This window comes from Cavia porcellus, unplaced genomic scaffold (assembly GCF_034190915.1).
Source record: "Cavia porcellus strain 051 isolate PalLab524CR breed Dunkin Hartley unplaced genomic scaffold, mCavPor4.1 scaffold_4, whole genome shotgun sequence".
In the NCBI taxonomy this organism is placed as follows: Eukaryota; Metazoa; Chordata; class Mammalia; order Rodentia; family Caviidae; genus Cavia; species Cavia porcellus.
The window spans coordinates 70,448,989-70,468,464 of record NW_026947487.1 but is presented as its reverse complement, the minus strand read 5'-3'; positions in this window follow the sequence as shown (position 1 = coordinate 70,468,464).

Sequence of the window (19,476 nt, the reverse complement as noted above, 5' to 3'; positions counted from 1 at the left end):
TCTTCAACTGATATACGTTCTTAGGTGCAGATATTATAATTCACGAATACAATATTAATCATTAAAAAGGTGATTGAGGTAATATTCATCACCTGAAATATTTATCACTTTTTATGTGAGAATATTTGAAAATTTACTCTCAGAAACTTTCAAATGTACATTATTATTTATTGTATTTACTAGGTTGAATGATGAATCTCAAATATATTTTAATTTGTTTATGTTATGGGCAATAATTTTATTCATTTTTGTTATTAATACATATACACATCTTCATCGTTTGATCCACTTTCCCTCCACATCCTTCACTTTACCCCACACTCAAATTTCCTTCCCATCTCCATAATATCTACCTCCCTTCTTCCTGTCACCTCTTATTTATTTTGTTCTGTAAATTATATATATTTTGATTTTTGCATATTCTAAAATAACTCAAATTTACCTCCTTAATGACTTAGTACATTTATATATTAAAGAAAATGTATGCATATATACATATTATATATACACATATTTCTTTCTCTCTCTCTCTCTCTCTCTCTCTCTATATATATATATATATATATATATATATATATCTCCACACTCTTTACCATTCTTCTGATGGTGAGCATTATAAGACACTTCCCAAAATTAGCTCCTATGAAATATACTGCTCTAAATTGATATGTATGTATGAATCAATGTAACATGATAATTTTAATCTTTAGGGAGATACTCAGCAAAGGTAAAGTTGGGCCAAGTAGAACTCCTAATTTTAGCTTGAGCAATCTCCATTCTGATTTTCCTAGTGGATGTAATAGTTTATGTTTCCACCAAAAGTTTGGAAGTGTTCCCTCACTTACCCTCTCCAACATTTGTTGTTTTTTGAATTCTTGCTTATTGTATTCTTTTTGGATTAAGATGAAAACACAGTGTTGCTTTGATTTACATTTTTGCCCAAAAATGCTGAACATTTTTTTTCAAGAATTTACTGGCCATTTGTACTTCTTTAGTATTTATTCATTTCTATTGCCCATTTTTTTGACTAGGTATCTCTCTTTGGGAACCCATTTTTTTTTCTTTTACTTCTTTGTATAGTTTACATAGTACCCTGGGGAATAGATGGCAAAATTCTATTCCAGATTTGTGTACTGTCCCTTGGTTGTTTTCTTTGGTATAGAAGTTTTCAATTTTCTATTATTACATTTGTTGATTCTTGGCATCATTGGTTGTGGAATTACTTTCAATTCAAAAAGATTTAGATTTAGAAAGGGAAAAAGAAAGAAAGTAAAATGTCTCTGGTTAAAATGTCAATGTCTTGCCTATGACAATATCTTCAAGATTTTTACCTATTTCATCATGCAATATATTTATTGCATCTATTTTTATCTTTTTCAACTATCTTGATTTGACTTTCACCAGGGTGAGATATAGGGGTCTACATTTGTCCTTCTGCATGTGAATAATAAGGTTTCTATAAACAATTTGTTAAAGAAGCTGTCTTTTCTGCAGGCCATTTTTCTTGGCTATTGTGCCTCTTCACTAAAAATGAGGTGGTTTCACCTACCTGAGGTAATTTCTGCACCTTTAAAATTATTAAATTGATCTATTAAATGATCAAAATATCTATTTTTTGTGCTAAGGCCTCCTGCTTTGCTCTTGTTCACTTCCTTGCTTACTTTAATTCACAGATATTTAATTTGTTGAAGTTATAGAAAATAGATTTTTTCTTGATTTCTTTCTTTGTCATTTCATTATTTGTGTATAGAAAAGCTATGCATTTTTTGCACTGATTGTGTACACTTCCTTATTGTATTCTTTTACTAGTTCTAAGAGTTTTCTGGTGAAGTTTTTATTGGGGGAGGCATTTTCTATGTAAAAGATCATGTGATCTGAAAAGAAGCATAGTTTCTTATTTGTATTCCTTTTACATTTTTTCTCTTGTCTGATTTTTTGTGCTAAAGTTTAAAATACCATATTGTGGGAATAGTGGTGGACTTCTGTAGTCCTAGTAGTTGGAAGACCTAGAGGATCATCATGAATTTGAGGAGATACTAGGCTACATAGTGAATTCAACATAAGCAAGAACTTATCTGAAAAACAAACAAACAAGTCCCCGACAACAACCAAAACTAATACATACATACATACATATGTACATATGACTTTGAAAATGAGCAGTAAAAATTGAAATTATTGTCTTGTTTCTGACTTTTCAGGAAATGATTTCAGATTTCCCTATTTAGGATGATGCAAGAAATGGATTTTTCTTAGTGACTTTGACATCAGTTTGAGATAAAGTCCTTGTCTTAGTTACATTTTACTGATTGCTGAGACAAAATACTTGATGCCCAAAGTTGAGAAAGCAAAGGTTTATTTCTTACAGATTTGGAGGTTTCAGTTCATACTCAGTTGGCTCCAATGCAGGGTGGTATGGGAGGGCCGCAGTTCCTGGCTGCTGCAAACAGCAAGGCAGAAATTGGCAAGAGAGCAAGGCATGCCTTCTTCCTGCCATTACTTCACATCCTGACTCCATACCTATGTGGGTGTAGCACTGACAACATCAATCCAAATACAATGAACCAATTACAGATGGATAATGTAAATGCATGAGGTCTGGGAGCCACTGACATAAACCATGGCATTCCATCCCTGGACCACAGGACTCATGGACATCCTTTATGCAAAAGACTTTTAGTCCATCTCCAAGAGTTGCCAAAATCCTAATAGTTTCAGTATTGCTGAGAAGTCCAAGTCTCAAGTCTCCTCCAAGATCTATGGCAAACTCTTAACTGTAACCCTCTGTACAAATGAAACAAGGTCAAACAGTTCTGAAATGCAAAGGCACAACATAAACATTACCATTCCAAAAGTTACAAACAGGGGAATATAAAGAATTAGAAACAAAGCAAGTCCAAATTGCAGCCGGAAGCTGCAAACAGCAAGGCAGAAACCAGCAAGAGAGCAAGACACACCTTCTTCCTGCCATTACATCACAATCTGGCTCCTCCCCTATGTGGGTGTAGCACTGACACTATCAATCCAAGCACTATACAATGAACCAATCACAGATGCATAATGTAAATGCATGAGGCTTGAGAGCCACTGACATAAACCATGAGTCCTCCTAGACCCATTTTTATCAGGGTATTTATCATGGATGGATGTTTCTAGCAAAGTGATTTGGTGCATCTATTCATATACTCATCTGATTTTTGTCCTTGATTTTATCATGTGATGTATTATGCCTATCGATTTATGCATGTTGAATCATGTTTGCATCTCTGAGACAAAGCCAAATTGATTATGATATATATGCTTTAATGCTTTATTGCATTCTCTGTAAATACTTTTTTGAGGATGTTCTACATCTATGGTCATTATGGACTGATCAAACCTTTCATTTTATTATTTTTAATTCTTCTCTGATTTTGTTATCAGGGTAATGCTAGAGTCCTGGAACAAATTTGCCAGTATTACTTCTCTTTCAATTTCATGGAAAATTTAGGGGAGACTTGATATTAGATCTTCCTTGAAATTGTGTTAAAAATATTTGTTCACTCAGTCCTGGGCTTTTCTTAGTTCATAGAGCTTCTATCAGTGTCTCTATTTCATTGCTTGTTTGCTCACAGTTTTTGTATCTTGGTTTAGTTTTGATAAATTATGTTTGTCCCATGGGAACTATACCCACCAGAAGTGTGATAGGCATAGAGACCCACAAGCCCTTTGGTGCTCACAATTTGCCACAGATTGCTTCAGATGCTGGATGTGGAACTACAGGATTTATCATTTGACCAGTCTTCCTTTGGTCCCAATCCTTTGTGGTCCCTTGTTTGTAACTTTTGAAATGGGAGTATTTATCTTGTATCATTGCACACTGGAAGTGTTTAACTTTATTTGTATTTGAACAGGGGATTGCAACTAAGGATTTCCTTACAAGGAGACATGGGACTTGAACTTTTTGACAGTGTTGAAACTGGTAGGGCTGTGGCAACTCTTACAGATGAATGGCTTTTGTATAAAGGGATCTGCATGAATCTTTGAGGGGGAAAAAGGCAAAATATTATGTTCTAATGTAATATAATGTTTATAGTCTTAATAAAAATTATTAAGGATTATTAAAGGTGTGTTATAATGTTCAAATTGTAGAATAAGCAGGTCATGTATCTAAAAACAGGTTTAAAGAAAGAATTTTGGTTGTCAAGTTAACAAGGGTTGAATTGTTATACTTGATACATTGTGTCAATTTGAGAAGTTTAGAAATTTATCTAAGAGACTCAGCATGGAGCCAGGATCTGTCCTTTGTAAATATCCACAGTCATGCAAGAGGAGGGCGCAGAGGTGGTGTGAGTACTATACCTCTCCTGGAGTAAGGGGTAATCTGGTATAGTATAACAGAGGCAAAGAGGCTTGTTCACCCCTTTTTGCTCTGACTGTTTTTGCTGGCATTCATTTGAAGTGTTGTTGCCCCTGTGCCATGCCAACCTTGCCTTGGAGCTAGCTGATTATGGAGTGAAACCTCCACACAAACACTGAGCTAAATAAACCTTTTCTTCCTTAACTTTGGATTTTGAGTATTTTGTCTCAGCAACAAGAGAGAATTGAACAAGACAATGTTATTCACTGTATATTGAGATTCCATTTGAGAAGATAACAAGCTATTCTGGTGTCTTCTAGTGGAGATTGTTGTACAACATAAATGAGTTTGATACTAGTGAGACTTACAAATTACAAGATATGTTAAGATTTATGTTGTGCATAGTTTACTGTCATACATAGAAATTGCCATATATATATATATAATATGTACATATATAAGCAAATGATAATGTTTCATTCAGTGTATTACACAGTGCTATTTACCATACATTTGTCATAAATTTAAATTCTTAATGGACTTTTATAAGTTAGAAAAAAGTAACGATTTTTTTTAATTTTAAAGAAAGATTAAACAAAACAGAAAATAGGTAGAAATAATACATATGTTTAGAGAAAAAATAAAGAGTAAGAAACCACTAGTTGGTGTTTACATATTGTCATTTTACAAATAATTGTTCAAGATATAAAAATGGAACAGGTAAAGTGGGAATTCAAACAACGAGACTGCAAACAGTTCTGTTCAACTGTCCAACAAAAACTTAGAAACATGGTTGTCAATCCTATATACTTAAACGTACATGCAGTTATACATATCTTCATTTATGTTTACATTAAACAAACTAAACCAGGTTAAAATCATTCTGAACAAAGAATAATAGTATTGCTGGATTTCACATCATGACACTGCGTGATCAGCACTGGGTACTGTAATGTCTTTTTTTTTAAAAAAAAATTTAATTTAAAGAAAGACTAAACAAAACAGAAAATGGGCAGAAACAATACATAATTTCAAAGAAAAAAGTAAACAGTAAGAAATCACTAGTTAATGATTACAGATTGTCTTCTTACAAGTAGTTATTCAAGATACTAAAGTGGAGCATATAAAGTAGGGATTCAGTGACATTGCAACCAGTTCTGTTCAAGTATCCAACAAAATCTTAGAAATATGGTTATCAATCCTATACACTTAAACATATATGCAGTTATCTATATCTTCAATTGTGTTGAGACTGAAAACCCAAGCAGGCTAATATCACTCTGAACAAAGAATAATACTATTGCTGAGTTTTACATTATAACACTCCAAGATCAGCACCGGTATTTTAGTGTAACTTTTTCTTCAATGTATCTATTCATTTCATCATGTATTATAAGATCAATTCTCAGATTCTACACTGTTTATAGATTATACACATACATGAGTCTTAACATGTATTTCTATCCTTTCTATATTAGAAGAAGAAACAAAACAAAGCAAGGCAAAACAAAACATATTCCTATAAACACATGAAATGAAATAAACATATAAGACCATTGTACAAAGAGTTCTACCATAGTTCCTGTGTTGTCTCTTGTTATCTTTAATGGAATTCACTATATCATCAGACATAGTATAATTGAATATATCAGCACATGACAGTAACAATAAAAACACAACTTTGTATATAGTATAGAACTTCAAACTTATCAAATGAGAATGTGTATCGTAGAGTCTTGTCATCTTCAGTGTAGTTGCCTGTACTCTCAGACTTGTTACTATCAATCATATCAGTTTTGAATAAAATCTTCTCTGCCTCATTTCTGTTTTGCTCTTTTTTGCTATCAGCTGTCTGCTTATCTACTTCATTCTGTTTTCTGCTCTATTCATTGAGGCCTCTCTGCCACTGTTCCTGGAATCTTAGTACTTTTTTCTCTCTCTAGAATGCCCTGCAGTATTCTCTGTACAGTTGGATTAGTGGTTATGAATTTCCCAAGTTCCACTTTGTCTTGAAAGCATTTTGTTTTGCCATTAGAGACAGTTTAGCAAGGTATATCAATCTGTGCTGGAGGTTATTTTCTTTCATGGCTTGAAATATGGGCTCTTCTTGACTTGATGATTTGTGTCAAAAAGTCTGCCGTTATTCTTATGGGCCTTCCTCTACAGGTTATCGGTTTCTTGTCTCTAACTGCTTTTAATATTCTGTTCTCATATTGAATTTCTGGGATCTTTATTGTTATATCAAGAGGGTGTAGCTCTGTTTTGGTTATAGGTGGCAGGAGTTCTGTATGCCTCATATATCAGAATATCATTTACTTTTCCTATGTTTGGAAAGTTTTCCTTAATTATTTCTGTGAATAACCTTTGTAGTTCCTTTGTTTTTACCCCAGCTTCTTCATTCACATTCTTTACTCTCAAGTTATAGATCCTTTTGTCATTTTCTAGCCTTATTGTTACTGCTTGTTTCCTTGTTATTTTTAAAAAGTTTTTCCTTTCATACTCTCAAATTGCAAAATTGTCCTCCAGTTTGGATAATCTGTCCTTAGTTTCTTTTAAGTTGATTTTCCATCTTTCAATAGAGTTTTTAATTTCTTGGTAATCTCTTTGGATCTGCTTCATGTGTTCTATATTTTTTATATTCTTCATCAAATGTTTGAGTTTGTTTGAGTTCCTCCCTTCTTCCATCTGTGTCTCCTTGAGGGGGTGCTTAGTAACTCTTTTAATAATCTTCTTATACATTGTTTTATTTGGCTAAATATTTCACTTTTGAACTCATCTATGAGGTCTTGCCTATATCTCTTTATGTCCACTGCCATTGTGTCTGATATTGCATGTTTGCTGTTCTCATTCTCCTTTCTATTTACCTTTCCTGGGTTAATGTTCTCAAGGGTTGGGACCTGCGGACTTTCTGTTACTGCTTCCTCTTCCCAACTTTTTGCTTCTTCCAGAGGCCCCAGTTTCTTTCTTTGTTGGTTACAATTCTTCTGAAGCACATTGGCTAGATGACTCTTCCCACTGCCCTGTGCTAGTGAGTTGCAGACAGGGACAGCACATACTGGCCCCTCCCCTCCAGATCAGTCAAGCTGCTATAGACTGCACTGTATTACTTTGCGCCATCTCCCTTCCAGATCAGTCAAACTTCCAAGGTTTCACTGGGTTAGTGTGGTTCATGTGCACCAACACTGTAGGGACTTGATTTCAGATAACCTATTGGGACTCATCCAAGTCACGTGACCCAGGCCTAGGTCACTCCAGCAATGCTGTTCAGGAAGGGAACAACTGACTGTAGTTGCTGCTGCCCCTTGTACTTGCCAGTCCTGTCCAGTCCCAGAATGTTGTCCACCAGAGCCCCCTATTTATGGAATGGATCCACTCTCATCACTCACCACAGGTCGATGTAGGCACTCTGCCAACTCAGCTCTCTGTTCAGCTCGCTGACCCCCAAACTCAGTGTAACTGTGCCTCCAGTGAGCCGAAGCAGTGGGACTTCAGACAACTCAGCAAGCCACAGTGGGACCTCGGATGTTCGGCAAGTCACCTTAATTTCTTCTTGGGATTAGAGAATTCATCTCCCTCTGTTCAGGGCTCCCCATGCTGTATTATGTTGAATTCTAAGTTGACTCAAAAAAATTAACCTGGTTTTTTGAAAACCAGACTTGCAATTTACTTACCTTTTCTGGAGTTCATTACTATCATTTTTTAAACAATTATGACAATTACCTTTTCTAAAAAAGAAAAAAGGAGAAAGTTGCAATTAGAGATAAAGAAAGTTATACAACATGCATGAATATAAGATATAAGGCTATATAATTAAATATACCCATTGAGACATGCACTCTTTAAATGTCTTGGTCAGAGTCACTAGGGAATACAAAATAATGAATATTATTTGATTTATTTCTAATTAAATTTTAAAAATAATATGTTTGGGGAACTGACAAGTCATCCGAGCTATTGACTGGAAAGCTAAGCTTCCATTCAGTATCCATCAGGCACTGCTGTAGTAGGGTGAAAGTCAGGTGCTGACCATGAATGCCACACAGGGTAGCAGAAAAATGCAGGCACTGATAAAGATGTTATGGAAACAAACTAAAGACCAGGTGGCTGATTTTAATGAGAACTGACATGCACATTTTGTTGAAGTGAACATATAGTTTTATAGTGCCAGAGGTTGAAGTGAAAGCAAGACATCTTTACATTTATCATTAAAAATAAATACACTAGCAGAGCTGGAGATGTAGCTCAGCAATGGGGTGCTTTCTTAGCATAGTCCAGACCTTGGGTTAATGCTCAGCACTACAAAATGAATAAATGAAATTTTGAAAGCACACATGGAATTTCTCCCAAAGGCACTTTCCAATAAGGAAGTAGGGGTGAGCTGAACCCCTCCTATACCTACTCTGGCCTACACATAAAGGTACACTGTCAGCCACTCAAGCATCCATCCAGCTTTCTCTGGGGCAACTAAGCACTTTCTTTACTCCTCTCCTCTGTCACTGATTCTCCATCAACCTTTGCCAATGAAGCCTGTGGCCTGCACGAGTTACCCAGTAGTTTACTTCCTCACTTGTATCTGTTGCTTTAATCTACATGGATGGATCATAATGGACTGGAAAAGAAAAATCTTTTATTTTTAGGATAAAATGCCTTTTAGATATGCACTATTTCACAGTGTCTTAAGGGTTATATATTGAGGAAGTCCACGTGTAAGTATCTATCGGTAATTTAAAAAACATAGAAAATAATAATCTTTTTCACAATCATACCATGCATGTTGGAAAGTTCCAAGCTAAAAAAAAAAAAAAAGACTCAAGACCCCAAAAGTATCAGCACATGAGATAACTGGTGAGAGATATTTTTAGTGTAAAGAAAGCCAAAGTAAATGAATGGTCCCTGAGATAAAATTAAGATATTTATCACCATATCCCTAAAATAATCCTTGTGTGTTCCCAAGATTCATGCCAAGGCAAAAGCACATTGTAAATATGGGCCAAATGTCTGGATAAGTGTTAAATGAGGTGCAGTGAAAACTGGGCAAAGTACTGTTATCTGTAAAAACTTCCTCCATCAACGTATACTAACTTAGATATCATATATTTATTATGAAGCAGAACAGGGAAGTAATGATATCACTACTGTGATGATTAGTCATTCCCTCAAGTAACCTGATAATTAGAAATTCACCTAAATAACTGCCAGTGAACCACTTTCTCAGTGATGCTGTTGTTGAATTCCAGTCCCTTTTGAATTCTGTTGAGTGGAACTCTTGAGCACACAACCTTCCTGGGGTTATGCTATGTGCAATTTTTGAGCAGTTAGAACTGTGGCAGTTAGAATAGTTTCAACTTGATTGCCTTTGGGACCTACCATGGAGACTGGTAGAGCACATTGTAGGTATGTCTGAATGGGCCATAACACTTTAGGGCTTATGTCTAGTCCCTTGATCCTTCTGCTCTAGTACACTTCCTATTATTCTTCCAACCAACAAGAACCACTCAGATTTGTTCCACTGAGTCCTTTTGCCATTATATCTCATTTTGAATGTAGCTAGCTCATTGTGGACTGGTACTGAGACAAAGTAAACCTCTCCTCTTTTAAATTTTCTGTGATAATCATTGCGTCTTAGCATCAAGAAAGTTAATATAGAAAACTGGTACTAGGAACGGATTTGATCCTGTGACCATGAAGCTCAGAACCATTGGGAATTGCTCTATGGGATGACTTAGAAAGGTTTAGGGATGCTGGTTAGAGAAGTCTTAGAATGTTACAAGCTGAGCTTGCTGGGTGATTCTGGTCAGAGTTCAGAAAACTGGAATGCTGATACAAATGCAAATAGTAAAGGCCAGATGCAGGAAGTTTCAGTTAAACACAAGAACTCCATCAACACTGGTCTATAGGCCATATGAATCATACTCCAGCAGAAAATTTGTCTATAATCTCCCTGCCTACTGAGACTTTGTGGGAACTGGGATTAACGCCAGTGGACTAATTAATCTCATAGTGGAAACAATCTAGCATTCAGTCTGTAGCTTGGTACTTCTGGCTATTTTTAGCCAGATTTATAGTGAAAATTAAAAGAGAAAGGAGGGCATACAAATTTGTAAAATTAGCATATTTGACACGGAAGGAATCACGTTCAAAGTTGAGGCCAAAAAGTCAAATATAAAACTTTCAAATTTTGACTGTAAAACTTTCAGTTCAGAATATAACTGTTGCATTTTATACCCAAAGAAGGCCTAGTAGGAGACTGTTCCTTTGGGATTCCTTTCACTATATTCAAGTCTCTAGGCATGAATAGGCCACTGAAGCCATGATTGAAGGGAGCCTATCTACTGCTACCACTGAAAGCCTACCGTTGCATCATCCCAGGGATGCTTGCTTTAACATCACAGTGACTGAAAGCATCAAGGGATCAAGAAGACTTCTAATCAGATTTCAGAGAAAATCTTGTGATACTGGACAAGCAAGCCCTGGAAAGACAGTGTGTATATCTGTGGGAATAAAAGCAAAGGTACAGTGGAGACCTCTGGAATTTGGAGATGTCAGGCATGTGGAAAAACAGCTGAAGAAAGTTGTAAACAATGAATGAAACCAGCCCAAGATGCAGTTTGTGTAGGTTGATATCAGAAAGCCATAGGAACAGGGTCACTGTTGCCCTTTGAAACTCTTTTACCACATGCACAGGTGCCAGATATTGAGCTATAGAACTTAACATTTTTCCTGCTTGGTTTGTGTCTTGCTTTGGTATAATTCTTTTCTTTCCCCAATACTTCCTTTTTTAAATAGGAAATATTTACCTTTAGTTACTATTCCCTGTTTTTTGTTTTAATGAGCTGTGCTTTCTTTATTCAGTAGTCAACTACCTGTCCTTATGAGAAAATAAGCTCTGAGAGAGCAGTTTTATTTTTACTCATTTTGTAAACTGCTTTATTACAGTGCCTAAACACAAGATATAATTTTGTGTCGCACTTATTAGATGACTCAGTGAATGAAATTGGATAGGTATCGGAAAATCCCAAATATAGATGACCTTGCATTTAATTTCCAGTTCTTGTAATAGAAATTTTTTTGTCTCAGTATATCCACTGTGTCTTAAGTGAACAATTCTAGTTCAGTAGTCCAACAAAATACTAAACAATTCTGTAAGTGAAAGCTTAATTGCATTTTACTTTAGAAATCATGCTCCTTTCACTGTTTCTATATGCCAAATGGAGCGAGTGTGACAAATAAATGGAAACCATGAGGAGAAGAGTAATGTAATCTTGAAGTGAACTATACTGGAACCAAATTGCCACCACATAAGTATTTTACATCACAAATAAAAAATCTGGCAGGTTACCTTTGCTATGGAGGCCTTGGGATTGCCCAGTGGGTTTCTGAATGAATATTTTACAATCCATCTAAGCTGATAAAAGAAGGAGGTGGCAGAGGTTATCTTCTTGAAACCAAAACTCCTCTTCTTCAAACTACCTGACAATGGCTCTATTTCACCATTTGTATTTCTTTAGAAAGGTGAGTCAGCATATGCTCAGCTAACTTTTCTATGACTGGCTTGTCACTAGTCAAAGGATCTTCAGTCTTATGGTCTTTAGAATAAAAACAAGAAGAAGAAGAAGAAGAAGAAGAAGAAGAAGAAGAAGAAGAAGAAGAAGAAGAAGAAGAAGAAGAAGAAGAAGAAGAAGAAGAAGGGGAGGAAAAAGAAGAAGAAGAAGAAGAAGAAGAAGAAGAAGAAGAAGAAGAAGAAGAAGAAGAAGAAGAAGAAGAAGAAGAAGAAGAAGAAGAAGAGGAAAAAGAAGAAGAAGAAGAAGAAGAAGAAGAAGAAGAAGAAGAAGAAGAAGAAGAAGGAATATTGTTAACAGACAACAACTGTTTAACTCCTTTTACCTCTTCATGTGATAACACATACATTCTAAAATCTTAATACAAAAAAGGTACCAGTTTTTTTCATTACTTTATTGTTAGAAAACATGAGCTAGCTGATCTGAATTTTGCTACAATTTTATGGATATAGTGAACTTAATTTTTCAATCTGAACCCTAACTTTTAATATAGACTTCTTACCATATAGTTATAATTAGTTACCTAACAGATATTCTTATGTACAAATGTGAAAGTGCCAAAATTTTTTATTTTTAAAAGGCACTATAAAATTATCATATTTTAATGGAATTCCCCCTCCCAACTCATAATATTCAACTGCTCATTTACAAATTTTAAAAAATGGACACTACTCTTGGACAAGACCTGAGTATTGAGTGTTAAATGGAGCATAGCATTTACATTTAAGGAGCCAATTTTTATATGGCTGACAAATTACTAAATCTCACTCAATTTAATTAGGCAAAACATTGTGAATATGAATATGTACCTACCTTTACAGCCTTTTTCATCTCTACTTAAAAATCACAGCAGAGGAGATTCTATTAATGATATTGAAGAAAAATTGTGCAGGGTTGTTGTAAGGCTCACTGCAGTAACCTGTGAGAGAAGACAACTCAAGAACACAACCTGATGGCCTTAGGAAATAAAAATACTTCCTTACTGGGGGTGGTTATGATGAGGCAAGGGAAGAGATTCAGCAACCTCTTTCTCATCTTCTTGCCTCTAATGTCCTCACTAAGTTGTCTTTTCCTCTTACATATTCTCTCATACAATATTTCAAGTCTTTTGTTTCTTATAAAGCATATACAACCATTGCATATATGTGTGTGTGTGAGTGTGTGTGTATATATATATATACACTCACACACACACACACACACACACACACATATATATATATATATATATATATATATATATATATATGCTTTACTGTCAACTTGATCAGCGTGTGAGCCACCTAAGTGATTAGTAAAACACATACCAAGTATCTTGTTGGGCCCTGGATGCCTAACCCTAGAATTCACATCTAATGACTTAACATTTTCTCTTTATCACTATCCCTCTCCTTTGCTTACTGCCAAGAACTAAACAGTTGGTCATTCTTCAGCCTTCTTCTATGATGTTCCTACCTTGGAGCCAGGTGATCATGGACTGAACCTTCTGTAACCTTAAGACACAAGAACCTCTTCTTTAAATTGTGGCTGTTGATTTTTTATCTTAGTGACAAGAAAGCTGGTTAAAGAAAATTGATCCCAGAATTGGGGGTGTTGCTGTAATTCTACCTGACCATGTGGTTTGGAACTTCTATGTAGTGAGAGTTTGAAATGTTTGGAGAATCAGGCAAGAGAAAGTTTGAAAGGCTATAAGTAGAGCCAGATGGGAAATTTTAGTGAGATCTCAAATGATCAGAATGCTGACAGGAATGCTGATTTTAAAGGCCAGTCTCAGATGGGTTCAGCTATGGGAATAAACACTCAAATAAAGCTGGACTACTGGCCACATGCCTACAATTTGTCTACATTTGTCCATGCTCGGAGACTTTCTGAGAGGATAAATACAAGGGCAGTGGACTAATTGATCTGGTGAAGGAAATTTCGAGGTAGACCAATGTTCAAGATGCAATATAAGTAGTGGTGGTTGATTTTAGTGATATTTATAGTGTGAAATTGTAGGGAAAAATCAGAAAAATAAGTCTTGGCCCAGCGGGATAAAGCTGGGAGCCAAAGGAAGTGTGTTGCAAAGACATTAGTGCTTTTAAAAAGAAACTAAGTACGTAGGCATGATGACACACACCTGTAATTCTAGCATTCTGGGAGACTGAGACAGACTGATCACAACTTTAAGCCCAATACATTCCCCCTAACAGTGTGTAAGAGTCCTTTTTCTTTGCAGCCTTGCCAGAATTTATCACTATTTGATTTCTTTCTTTTTCCTTTCTTTTTTTTTTTTTTTTTTGTCTTTTTTGTTTTTATTGGTACCAGGGATCGAACTCACGATGGCCTGCTTGATGATAGATATTCTTCCTGGAGGAAAATGGAATTTCAGTGTTTTTTTTTTTAAATTGGTATTCTCTAAATGTTCAGAACATAAGGCCAATTTTTTCATCAAGATACAGAAATAAATGTAAAACCCACATTTATCCTCTAGAATATTTCTAATGATGAATTATTGATTTTAATTTTATGAGTTTTATTATAATAAACAATGAGTACTTAGGGAAAATCACAAAAATAAAGTACTTGGTTTTTAATATTTAATGTGTTTATCAGAAAGCCTCAAAAATTTTAACATTGACTGCTTTTGTATGCAAGGCCTAGAAAAGAACATCAGAAATAAGTTTCTATATGAACTACAATAAAATTCCAATACCACTGTACCAAGAAAACCTTACTTCAATTATCAAAGCTAAGGCAGTCTGCATATGTGAAAATAGCACATTCCATGCACACACACTGTTTACACTAATAGCACATATCTTTTGTAAGTTTCCTGGTCTTTTTATAGGAAATAGTTGACATCGCAGTGCTCTTGCTGTTTAGTCAGGAGGTTCTTATGATATTATATTGTATGTAGTGAACAGGAACACAAAGTATCAATAAAATAAATTGTTAATTTTTAATATGTTTTGTGCATTTAAAATTCACACCACATTTTCACATGAGCTGTGTCCTTGCTTACAAAAGCTAAAAGATGACATCAGAAATAAATTTTTATGTGAACAATGAAAATACCAATAGAAGTCTACCACAAAAATGAACTTTGCTTCTAGTATCATACCCAGGCAGTCTTCACACATGACAACTGCAGGTTCCATGCACACATCTCACAATGAGAGCATGTGTACGTAGCTTTCCTTATTTATGTAGTAGGTTATTATCTCTCTTCTCTCCTTGTTTTTTTCAGGAGCTTTCTACTATATTATATGGAATGTACTTAGCAGGGAGATAAGATGTCAGTAAAATACAATATCAAATAGGTAATGAATGCTTAGAACAGACACTGACATTTTCACATCAGCTATTTAGTTGCTTACATAACCTAAAAGATAGCATCAACAATAAAAAACAATAAAAACTATGTGAACTATAATGTAAACAAACAAAATCCTACCACAGAAATAACCTTTGATTCAGCTGTCACACCCGAGAGTCTTTCCACAAAACAGCATGTTCCATAGAAAAGTATCACTTACACTGATAGCACATATCTATTGTTTTCCTGTATTTTCTTGTGGGACAAAGTGGACATTCTTTTTGTTTTCCTGTTGTCACCATAGTTCTTTGTAATGCTGTTTCTCTCTGTTCAGCTATTAGCTCATCAGTGTCCTCCACAACATTTTTTGTGTATTTCCCTGAACAAAAACATTTTGTTTCTCCTCTGCTAGAAATGACCTCTTATGAGGTCCAGTCCAAATTCTCTAAAAAATTTCTTAGTGGTATTTTCTGCTTTTTTTTTCCTTTGTAGACTATCAAACTATTTATATCACATGGTTAGACTGAGTAAAACAATCTTTAGCTAAAGTTTGTGTTTCAAATAACATCATAATTTCTGTATAACTCATCAAGAACATTTACTCCACCCTCAGTTTTGTTTTTGAAACTTTCCATCTTGGGCTTCTGTTACATTAATGTTTACCTAGAAATGTCTCCATTGAGGTACAAAATTTACATCAGCATTGCCTGTTTCCTTTTCTTTGACATTGCAAGTCCAATGTTAAATCTTTCTGAAATACAAAGATTGTACTATAAGATTTTCTGTTTTGAAATTGTAACATTTCAATTGTAATTTCTGCTTTACTCCTATGTATGGTTCCTGTGCTGGTCAATTTGTACTCTGTTAGGAATTGTAACATCAGTTAGAATCCAATAAACTAATTATTGAATGTCATATTCCAATTAGGTTGGGAGATAGGAGCAACAAGTCTGTTCATGACACCATTTGACTTTATATTATATAAATAAGAATCTGTTGGCTGAGTACCTGGATAATTATCTAAATTGAATGCACAATAAGTTTTTGTATCTACAATGGCATAAATTTTTATGACATAAGTTGGTTAATCACTTTTCCACCTTTCTTTTTTTATTATTTAAAAAAAGAGTAAGATAAAAGAGGACGTAACAAAATAGGTCAGAACAGATCAATTTAAGCAATGTAGTGTTTCACCACAGGACAACTTGACATAACTGTAGCTATCATAGTGTCTCTTTCCTTGAAATATTTGCATATACCTTCATATACTATAGTATCAAACATAAAAGACAATATAAATCCATTCAAGAGAGTGAAACTATTACAGGGTATTTAGAACCAACTAATAGAAAATGAAAAATGGTTACCATATTATCTCCTTGTCAATAAAAATTTTTGTTTATACTATCACATCTAATAAAATCTAATAAGATACAACATGATAAAACCGATGGAGACAGAAGAACAAAAGCTTGGTTGGACTTCAAAACAAGGTAATATTAAATCAACACTAGCTACTATAATGTCTTGTTTTCTTCAAAATATCTGTTCATACCATCATAGACAATAAAATCAAACAACCTAGAATAAAACTGTTCCACCTAATGAATAAAAACATTATAAGGCTTCAAAACAATATAATGGGGAATTATGATTACCACATACTTTTATGTATTCGTACCATTTCTTACACTAGGGAAACTATTTGGTATTTATACATATGAGTTTGATTTAATTTGTTTATGGGTATGGTCTCAAGCTGCATCCAATTATTTATAAATATCTCCATGTGATCATTCTTTATAGCTGAGTAGTACTTCACTGTGCAAAAATATCACATCTTTTTTTGTCCATTCCTCAGTTTATGGACACTTAGGTTGTTTCCAAGATCTGGCTATTACAAATTGTGCTGCTATAAACATGGGTGCACATATATCACTGTGGTATGAGGTTTTCAGTTCTTCTGGGAATATGCATAGAAGTGGAATAGCTGGAACAAATGGGAATTCCAATCCCAGCTTTTTGAGAAATCTCCAGACTGACACGCACAATGGTTGCACCAGTCTACACTCTCACCGACAGTACCGAACAGTTCCTTTTACTCCTCAGGCTCTCCAACATTTGTTGTTGGTAGTTTTCTTTTCTCTCTCTCTCTCTCTCTCTCTCTCTCTCTCTCTCTCTCTCTCTCTCTCTGTCTCTGTCTTTTTTGAAATGGGGTCTTGCTATCCAGTTCAGGCTGGCCTTGAGCTCACTTTGTAGCCCGGGCTGGTCTCAATCTCGCAACGATCCTCCCACCTCAGCCTCCTGAGTGCTGAAATTACAGGCGGGAGCCACCATTCCCAGCTTGTCGATAGTTTTCTTGATCCTGGTCATTTTTTCAGGAGTGAGGTGAATCTCAGTGTGGTTTCTCTTATGAGTAATGAAGATGAAGATTTTTTTCATGTATTTATTTGTATTTCTTCACCTGAGAATTGTGTATTCATCTCAGATGCCCATTTTTGGATTGGATCTTTGAATTTTGGCCGTCCAATTTTTGTTTTAATTCTTTATGTTTCAGACAGAAGTCTTTTGTCTGAGGGACAGTTCACTAAGATATTTTCCCAGTTTGTGGGTTTTATTTTCATTATGCTGGAGATTTCTTTTGATGTGCAGAAACTTTTTAAAGATGTGATCCCAGTTATTGATTCTGGGAAGTAGTTCCTCTTTGGTCTGAGTCCTGTTCATGAATTCTCTACCAACCCCTATGTCTTCAAGGTTTTTACCCCCTTTTCTTCTAGTAGATTTAATGTTTCTGTTTCAATATTCAGATCTTTGATCCATTTAAATTTTAATTTAGTACACACCAACAGCCAGTATCATACAAAATGGCACAAAACTGAGGACTTTTAACATAAAATCAGGCACAAGACAAGGATGTCCGTTTTTACTGCTCCTATTTAATGTAGTACTGTAAACACTATCCAGAGCAGTTGGACAAGAGAGAAAAATAAAAAGGGTAAAGATAGGAAAAAAGGAAGTTAAATGATATTTTTTTTGCAGATGACATGGTACTTTACTTAGAAGACCACGTAGAATTCCACAGTGAATCTGACTGGGCCTGGGCTCTTCTTTATAGGGAAGGAATTAATTACATTGTCAATTTCATTAACAGAGATTGGGTTATTCAGCAGATTTACATCTTCTTGACCTAGCTTTGGTACTTCATATGTTTCTAGGAATCTATCTTTTCTGTGTTATCAAACCTACTTGAGTAGAGGTTTTCAAAATAGGTGTTGATGATCTGTATTTCTACAGAATCTGTACTGATTTTGCCTTTTTCATTTCTTATTGCATGAATTTGAGCTTTTCCTTCCCTTTTTAAAATAATATTAGCTAGGGGCTTATCAATTTTATTTGTTCTTTCAAAGAACCAACTGTTTGATTCATTGATTCTTTGGACTGTTTTCTTAATCTCTATTGTATTAATTTCTGCTCTGATTTTTATAATTTCCTCTCTTCTTTTGGATTTGGGCTTGAACTGCTCTTCTTTTTCTATATGTTTGAGGTGTAGCATTAGGTTATTTATTTGTATTCATTCTGTTTTCCTGATGTTGGAACTCAATGAAATAAATTTTCTTCTGAGGACAGTTTTCATAGCATCCCACAGATTCTGGTAAGTTGTTTTTGTGTTTTTGTTTGCTTGTAGGTATTGTTTAATTTCTTCTTTAATTTACCATATGACCCACTGATTGCTCAAGAGTGTGTTATTCAATTTCCATGTGTTTGTGGGATTTCTCCAGTTTCTTTTATCATTAATTTCTAGTTTCATGGTGCTATGATCTGATAACATTAATGAGATAATTTGAACAATTTTGCATTTATTTAAATATGTTCTGTGGGGTAGTACATAGTCTATTTTAGAGAATTTCCCTGTACTTCAGAGAAGAATGTGTATTCTCGTGTTGTTGGATGGAGAATTCTGTATATGTCTATCAAGTCCATTTGTTCACAGATATGATTCAGTTTTGTTATTTATTTGCTGATTTTCTGTCTGGTTGATCGGTCCCTCAGTGTCAATGCTGTGTTTAGGGCTCCTGTTATAATTGTGTTATTGCTAATTTAGTTTTTCATTTCTATTGATACTTGCTTTATATAACTGGGTGCTCTGGAATTTTGTGCATATATATTTAAGATTGTTATCTCTTCCTCTTGAAGTTTTTCCTAACCAGTATGTAATGACCTTCTTTATCTCTTCGGATCATTCTTGGTTTGTAGTTCACATTGTCTGCAAACAGAATAGC